Here is an 8,375-nt window from a genome sequence, read left to right as displayed (position 1 = left end):
CCGGGGACACGGCTAATCATGATCAGTTTGTACACTCTGCAGAGGTTTGCGCACTTTTCCCCACAAGACTCGATCGCCTCCGCTTGATTCTCGCACTGCATGATGTTTGAGAAACGGATGACCGAGACACAGTCTTTCAGAAACAATCACTCTTTACTCTGGATGGACCGGTACACCTACTTTCCCCTACATCTGCTAGTCCACCTCTTCAAGAGATCCTGTAACCTACTCAGCTATGCTAGAGCCCATAATAGCTTGTGGCTGCACACGGAAGTTTCTAGCATGAATAATCTCATGATCCCTTTGAGCCTGGGTGGCGGACCTTATACATACAGACAACACTGGGTTCTCCAGGTGCCTCAATCCACCCAGATGTGAGTTTTAGTTGCCACCTTAAGTTTGAACCATTATTAAACATCTCACATCTGTCATGAATATCACTCAAACCCAATCCACGTCTACGAGCATAGCATGGCAATATAATAGCAACGTAGAAGTAACTCCCAAGGGTTTGATAAAGAACAGGTAATAGGTACTACCTCAACTACTTCCCAATACCCACAGTTTAATAGATCCTAATCATGCAAGTGTTTGAGGAAAAATAGATCTAATGCAATAAAACTGGGTATGAACGGGGTATGATCAAAGTGTTACTTGCCTTGCTGATGATCCGCAAAACCTAGCGAGTCGAAGTAACAAGCGGCACACTCCGGGTACTCTATCGCAAACAAACAAGCATACAATCAGTACTCAGCTAATGCACAGGTAAAACTCGAATAAAAGATCCAACCAGAAAGTTCAACTTAAGAACTCCGGTTTGCAAAAAGAATCAACTCGAAAGAAGCAACGAAAGTCAAACGGCGAAAGAAAGAAACTTCGTTTGCTAATCTGGATCTAGGTCAAATTTTACTGTAGCAAAAACTTATTCGAGTAGGTTAAACGGAAAGAGAATTTCGAGACGAAACTCTAGGCGCTTGAATCGCCTGATTCCGATAAACGAGCGAAAAGTTAAACAGATTCGAAAATTCGATCAGAAATCGAAATGAGAAAATAACGAGAAAATCCGACGAAAAAGAAAAACGGACGAACGGTTAAATAACGGACGTTCGTTAACAGAGAAAAACCGATGAACGCGTTCGTTAAAACGAACGGTTCGGTGAACACTCGCGAAATAAGAAAACCGATCTAGGGTTTTTTTTAAACAAAAGGTTTTTTTTTACAGAAAACCGATCAACAGCAAAACGGCCGGCGGCAGTACCTCGGCGGCGGGCTCGGCGAGGGGCTCCGGCGGGCGGGGCTCGGGCGCGAGGGGCGGCTGGGGGGGGGGCTCCGGCGGCGAGGGGTGCGGGGCTCCGGCGACTCCCGGCGGCGGCGGCGAGGCAAAAAGCGGCGGCGGGCGATGCGGGCGGCGGCGGCGGGCTTCTCCGGCGGCGGTGATGAGGAAAACGGAGGGGGGGGGGGAGCTATTTAAGGAGGGGGGGCTAGGGAGGCTTGGGGAAGGGGTCGGCCGGCGGCGGCGTAAGGCGGCCGGACTCGGGCGGCTCCCGTGGCATGCTCGGTCTCCAGGAAGAGGAAGGCGCGGGCGGGCCGTCGGCTGGGCTCGGCCCAGTCGGCGCGGCGCGTTTGTTTTTTGTTTTTTTTAAATAAGTTCCACGGGAAAAATTGCATAGAAAAATAAATAAAAATCAGAAAAATATGAAATAAATTTTCCCCGTCTAGCTAGAAAATCTAGAATAGGGTGAACATTTTTAAAATGAAAAATAAATATTTTGAAAACATGCATATTTTTAAATGCAATAAAAATTGCAAATAAAATCCAAATAATGATTTTAACATTTTTCCTCCAGTATTTCAATGTTTTGGAGAAGTCATATTTTCTCCTCTCGTTTATTTAAAAATGAAATATTTTTTCGGAGAGAAAAATAATTAAAACCAAAAATCCTCGTTTGAAAAATCAAATTTGAAAATACGAGAAAATCCCCAACTCTCTCCGAGGGTCATTGAGTTGCTTAGGATTTATCGAGGATTTGTCAAAATGCAACAAAACATGATATGCAATGATGATCTATGTATAACATTCCAAATTGAAAATTTGGGATGTTATAGTCGGAATGGGCTCAGAGGCGGTCGTGTCACGTCTTATTGAAGTTACTATCCTACCCCTATTTAGAGCAGTGGAAATCGGGCCGATGGATTGTCCGTATAATGGGTAGACAGTAATTTCCATCTCCCAAACACTTGGCTTCGGGTAGCCGACGTGGGAGTGGACATTTTGCCGCTTCTTTCGAATTTTGGGACAATAAGCATCCACGTTTACCCTGGCAACTAAATTCGAATCCATTTTGTATTCCTATACGAATCCTGGCTAGCTCGTTGTACGGGCTCACTGCAGCTCTGCTTGCGCTTGGGATGTTCCATGTACAAGTCCATGTTACCATTTGCTTGGATGTGCAGGCCTTGTGCTCCTTGCATCCCCCTCTGCATTTTTGACACGACGAATGGCTGATCAAATAAGAGGAATCGACCTTGCTGTTGTACCGGAGGAAAGATACTTACAAGGTTATACGGGTGTGCAGGATGTGTACCAGATCCCGTAGCGCCGTCATGCTTCGCTAAAAAATGGATTTGCTTGTTTCAGATGATATCTCCAGAAGAAATAAGAGTTAAAGTCAGAGTTGGATAGGCGTGTAAGCTAAGAGAGGAGTGAAAGGATATCCAAACATCGCTGGAACAGTGCACAAGGGAGTGATGTGTGGATACCTAGTTCGGGCCGGCGTTTGGGCATGCTCGCCTAGCTAGAGTGCGGGTCACTTCAGAGCCGTTGAGGGTGATGCGCTGGCATTGGCTGGCCGCGCACGGATGCAGATCTTGAGTGGCAGCGGAGCGCTACGATGCGGTGGACGAGACCGTTGGTGAAGCCCCAGCGGCCTCGGGGGGCGGAGGCGCGACGATGTGCTCGGTGAAGTAGCCCCGGTGAGCTGGGAGACGGCGTCGGTGAAGCACACCTGATGCGGTGGAAGTCGGTGTCTGTGAGGCACGTCGGTTGTGGCGGCCGACGTTGTCGGTGGACCACCCGGTGCGGTGAACGAGGGCGTAGATGAGGTAGCTCCGGTGCGGTGGTGAAGAGCGACCGTCGTCTTCTTCGTGGTCGTTCGGCACAGAGGTGGGGAAAGAGAAAAGACGAGGGGCGATTCGAACTTTGCTTGGGTTGGTGGCGAATTAGGGATTTGAGCAATCTGGGCGCAGAAGGGGACGTTGGAGAAGGGAGATTTTGCAGGGCTGGAATTGGGGCCGCTAGATATTTCAATCCGAAACGTGGAAGCGCGAACTTATTTTGTCATCATCCTTTTTGGGGGGGGGGGGTGAGGGAGGGGGTGGGTGTCTGGGTGTTACACGTCCGTCCGACACACGCGACCACCACGACACGACCCTGGTGCGCCTCCATTTGAGAATGCAAACGAATCTTCTTTCATTTGCAAACGAATCTGTATGTATTACCATGCCCGTCTTTTCCTTGCAATAATTAGTCATTCGAAACGAGATACTATAAATTAATTAGTGAGGAGTTATTTGAAAAAAAATCAAAACGGTATCCACGCTAACGTGGATTAGAGTGTGTGTCACATAATTAGTTATTTGAATTATAGTGTGTGTCACATAGCGATCTCCAATTCTAACGTGGATTTCGCATTTCATTGTATCCATGCTACTTTTTTTAATACAAATTCATATGTATATGATGAACACCATGGTAGTGAGAAAACATTTGGATGGATTCAAACATATGACCTACAAAATAGCACAATAAATGGAGTCAATGTCAACTTTTTGAAACCTAGTATGGTACGAATTCGAAATAATTACCCATATGCATGGTCCTCAGTTCAAATCTTATAATGTACACCAAATTGAAACATCGATATTAAGTCTCGTACTATCTACATTCAAATGTTGTTTTTAGCCCCCCCCCCGGCACACACGCTAGATACTTCCTGTATCGGTCAATCTTCCTCTCATAACCACCTTAGGAAGCTATCGGTTTCCAACACACATCCATTCTTTCTCTCCATGTTTCGATCTCTAACTCTCTCAACTACACCACCCCCTTTTTCCACTCTGTTACGAAATGTATTTACCTCACACACCCGCCATTGCACCCCATGCCGAGCTCTCTCTCTCTCTCCCTGTCCCTCTCACCCTCTCGCGCTAAATACATGCATTTCCTATCTAGCCCCCCCAACCTATCGTGTGCACGCACGCACATTGTCTATCTAGGTCACTCCCTCGAGACTGTCTCACTCTTTCTTCCGCAAGGCGGGCCACACTCGCTCAATCTCGCTCTCTTTATCTGAGTCTCATTTAACCTTGTTTTCTTTCACACACAAATGATATATCTCCCTGTTCGGGCCTCAATCGACACACTCTATGCTCTCTCACACAGATTGTCTCTCTAGGTCAGTCCATCGAAGCCGCCCCCACTCTTTCGACCTCGTGGCGGGCCACGCTCGCTCTCTCTCTCTATCTCTCTCCCTCTCTCTCTCTATCTCTCTCCCTCTCTCTCTCTCTTTGTATGTCTCGATTGACCTCGCTCTTTCTCGGACAAAAATGATATATCACCATGTTTGAGCCCAATTCGACTTATTCACATTGTATACTCTCTCACGCACATTGTCTATCTAGGTCACTTTCTCCAACCCGTCTTACTCTTTCGATCGCACGACGACCCTATGTGATCGATCGACCTTGCTTCCTCCCACGCACAAAATATATCTACCGTCTGTGTCTGGATCACCTCTCAAGATCTATCTTACAGCCCTCACCCTTGCCAAAAGCTCAATCGGACAATATCTCTCCAGAGCATATATATTTGTTCCATGAATGTCGGACCACACTCACTTTGTCTCTATATCTATATGTCTCTCGATTGACCTCGCTTCTTAACGCCGTAGCTTCCACACATTGAAGCTACCTCTCCATTCCTCGCAAAGCCGGAGCTATTTACATTGCGAGGGGCACTCCAACCTTGGATTAATTTGTGTAGGCATTTATTCCGGTCGGTTTAGATTATATTTTTCGTAGCATTCGGCCCACAAATACTCGAAACACCGTTGCAACCCCCGCAACTCCCCTAGTTGATTTCCTTCTAGCTCGGTCATCGCTCTCTCGCACGTCCTTTCTCGCCTTCAACATCGCACCATGGTATTATTGCAAAAACTCTGTTGTTCTCTTTAATTATTATAAATAAGCTACAAAACTACACACCGATAGTCCACTTGGAATGGAACAAATTTGGACCCATAAATTAAAGTGCTATAAACTACACACCGAGGGGCCCACATGTCATGAAACAAATTTGGACCCATATACAAATTAAAAAATAAAGGACGAGGATCGAACATGCGACCAGGGCCTTCAAGCCGCACGTCAATAGGCAACATACGTAGAACAACAATGTTTGTTGTACCTCCCTTTGTTCACATAATGTTTTTTATATTACCACAGCCTATTTAATTGATAACATGTAATATTATTTTTAGTACAATTCACCTTCACTTACTGGTGGGTTCCATGTGTGCTCTCTCTCTCCTCCCCTTCTGCGTTTCGACACACGGGCAAACACGAAGAACTCGCGGGCGATGTTGCTGTTGACCATATCTGGAGGCATTCATAAGTTACGGCACCAATTTCACGTGCTAGCAGCGCTAGTCAGTGTGTACGTGCAATGCACGTTAATTTGGAAGTATATTAAGTGCATGCGGATATTAAGTTGGATATTATTGCGTGTTATTATGTGATTAGCACTATTTTTGGCATGAAATTAACTGCACGCTATACGTGTTGAGCGCTCAACATTGAAGCAGTCTAGGTCGTTGGATGACAAGGAATACATGTGGCTTGATGATGTTTTATATTTAATTTGATACGGCTCTAGCAGAACATTCAATCGATCAAACCATAGATTTCATTCAGTCTGACTCCAACTTTAAATTATATGACGATCGATCTAAAATAAACGGAAATGATAAACGTTCGGATTTTAAGCATGGCAACCCGAACGTTTTTCATGGCAAATTTAGATTACGCGGCGGCGGCGGCGGCGTCTTGCGGTGGGAAGCGGCTCCTCTGCCGTGCTCTGTGTGTCGTCGGTCCACTGACCGACAGCGACGGCGGCGCCTTGCGCCGTTGTTAGCGTACTCCTGGACATTGGCCCTAGCTTCAAGGAAGGCCACAATGTTCTGGACTTCGGTCTCGAGGAGCGAGTCAACTGGCGGGAGGAGGCGACTGGCGTTGCTGCAAGGAAGCGGTCGACGGCGGCCATCCATGCCGCTGATGGCGGCACTGGCACCCGCGCGGGGACAGGCGCTGTCAACGGCGCGGCGCAGACATTCGTGTGCACGGGCAGACACGTCAGGGCACGCGCAGGCGCATGCGCTGGCAGGTGCACGAGCACTGGCACGGGCGTGCGCGTCAGTGCACGCGCAGGCGCATGCCCTAGCAGGTGCACGGGTCCGTGAAAGTCGGCGGGGACCTCGTGGAACCCCGTGGCATCAAGCTCGGCGACAATGTGCGGCTCCCAGCCCATCAATGCTACGGGGATGGGCGCTGGCGCAGTCGGGGCGACGGGAGCCGGAACGGGAGCGGGGACAGGCACGACGTCTTCCCGCAAGGCCAGTTCAAGCTTGTCCCAAAGCACCTTATGTTTTTGAGACTCCAGCTGGGTGTCTTCCTCAGGAAACTTGAAGACTAAGGGCAGACCATCGTGATGCGGCATGGCGTATGTTTAGGTCAGGCTGGTTGGAGGTAGACGACAGGAGAATCGGAGAGGAAGAGAGAAGATTGTAGCGATACCGGGTAGTGCGGGGTTGATTGTAAACTGCGGCGCCGGCGACATTAAAAGTGGGAGCAGTTGGGACGAAGGTGGGCGGCCGAGGCAGGTCAAAGGGCTCGCCTCCCGGTGAGCCTGAACAGCGGTCTGCTCGCACGCCTCCCTGTCAGCCGGCGCAGCGGTCTGCTCGCACGCCTCCCGTCGACTCACACGCTTGCTCGGACGGCACCTGCCGATGAGAAGCGACACTCGTGACGGCACGTAAACGCCCACGGTTTCAATAGTGAAAGCGTTCGCCTTAACGTGACATGTCTTTGTTCCAAAATACCTTGCCTCTTCATTTGTGCAACTTGTCATAAGCAGCTTGTCTCAAATTGAAGAAAAAAATTACGAAGTAATATTTGTGCCATATCACGTGACCATGCTCAGTTTCAAGAATTTATGGTCACTTTTGGATTTTCTAAAATTTAAGATCCAGGATTCAAAATAATATCATAACCTGCATCATGCAATGAATTTTCAAGCCATACATCTGTCCTGTTGTATTTCTTAAGAAAAGATTTGGTCAAACATTTTGCTTAGTTAGACTTTAGACAAGTTATATATGCAGAGCAAACGGATAATCCCTCCGTACCAGTGCATTGCCTGATATATTAACTCAAGTACTAGGCACGAACAAACGGGCTCAATTATGTGCTCATCCTGGTGTAGTAGTAGTAGTACTAGGCAATGCAGTTGACGGGTGACCTTGGCGAGTGGCGACCGAGGGAATTGAACCGTGCTCGGCACGGTAGGTAACGTTGTCTAGTTACTTTTTTTGAACACAACGTTGTCTAGTTACTAAAGCTTCCCTCCGTTGTTCATCGGTAGTCATTATGGACCGGGGACATGAGGGGAATTTCCTGTGGCTGGAATTCTGGCCGCCAGGTATTTCGACTCGAAACACGGAGGCTCGACTGGTTGGGGTTGCCTAATGTGTGTACCACGCACGCCACCAGAAGGACACGAGCCCGGTTTTTTTTAGGATCAACACAAGCCAAGGTCTGGCTGGTACGCCGTTAGGTCCTACCATTCGAGAATACGAAAGGAACCTTTTAATTTGCCGAACGAATCTATGTGTATTACAATGCCCGTATTTTCCTTGCAAATACTAATCTCAACGTGGTAATTGATTTATGACGAGTTGTTGAATTAGAGTGAGTTTGTGATATAGTGATCTCAATGTGGATTTCACATTTCATGGTATCCCTGCTAAGTTTTTCAATGCAAATTCAAATTTAAAAGATGAACAATATGGAGGTGAGAAAACTTTGTATGTATCAAGCATATGACCACACACACACACGCGCGCGCACTCACACAGACACCCACACACGAACACAACAACAATCCAATAAGTATAGTGCATCTATTTTTCCAAACCATGCATGTATAACACGAATTCAAAAATACTCCTTCTGTTCCTAAATATTAGTCTTTTAGAGATTTCAACAAGAAACTACATACGGAGCAAAATGAGTGAATCTACACTCTAAAATATGTCTATATA

The sequence above is a fragment of the Aegilops tauschii genome, chromosome 1, assembly GCF_002575655.3.
Source record: "Aegilops tauschii subsp. strangulata cultivar AL8/78 chromosome 1, Aet v6.0, whole genome shotgun sequence".
In the NCBI taxonomy this organism is placed as follows: domain Eukaryota; kingdom Viridiplantae; phylum Streptophyta; class Magnoliopsida; order Poales; family Poaceae; genus Aegilops; species Aegilops tauschii.
This window is presented reverse-complemented; position numbering follows the sequence as displayed.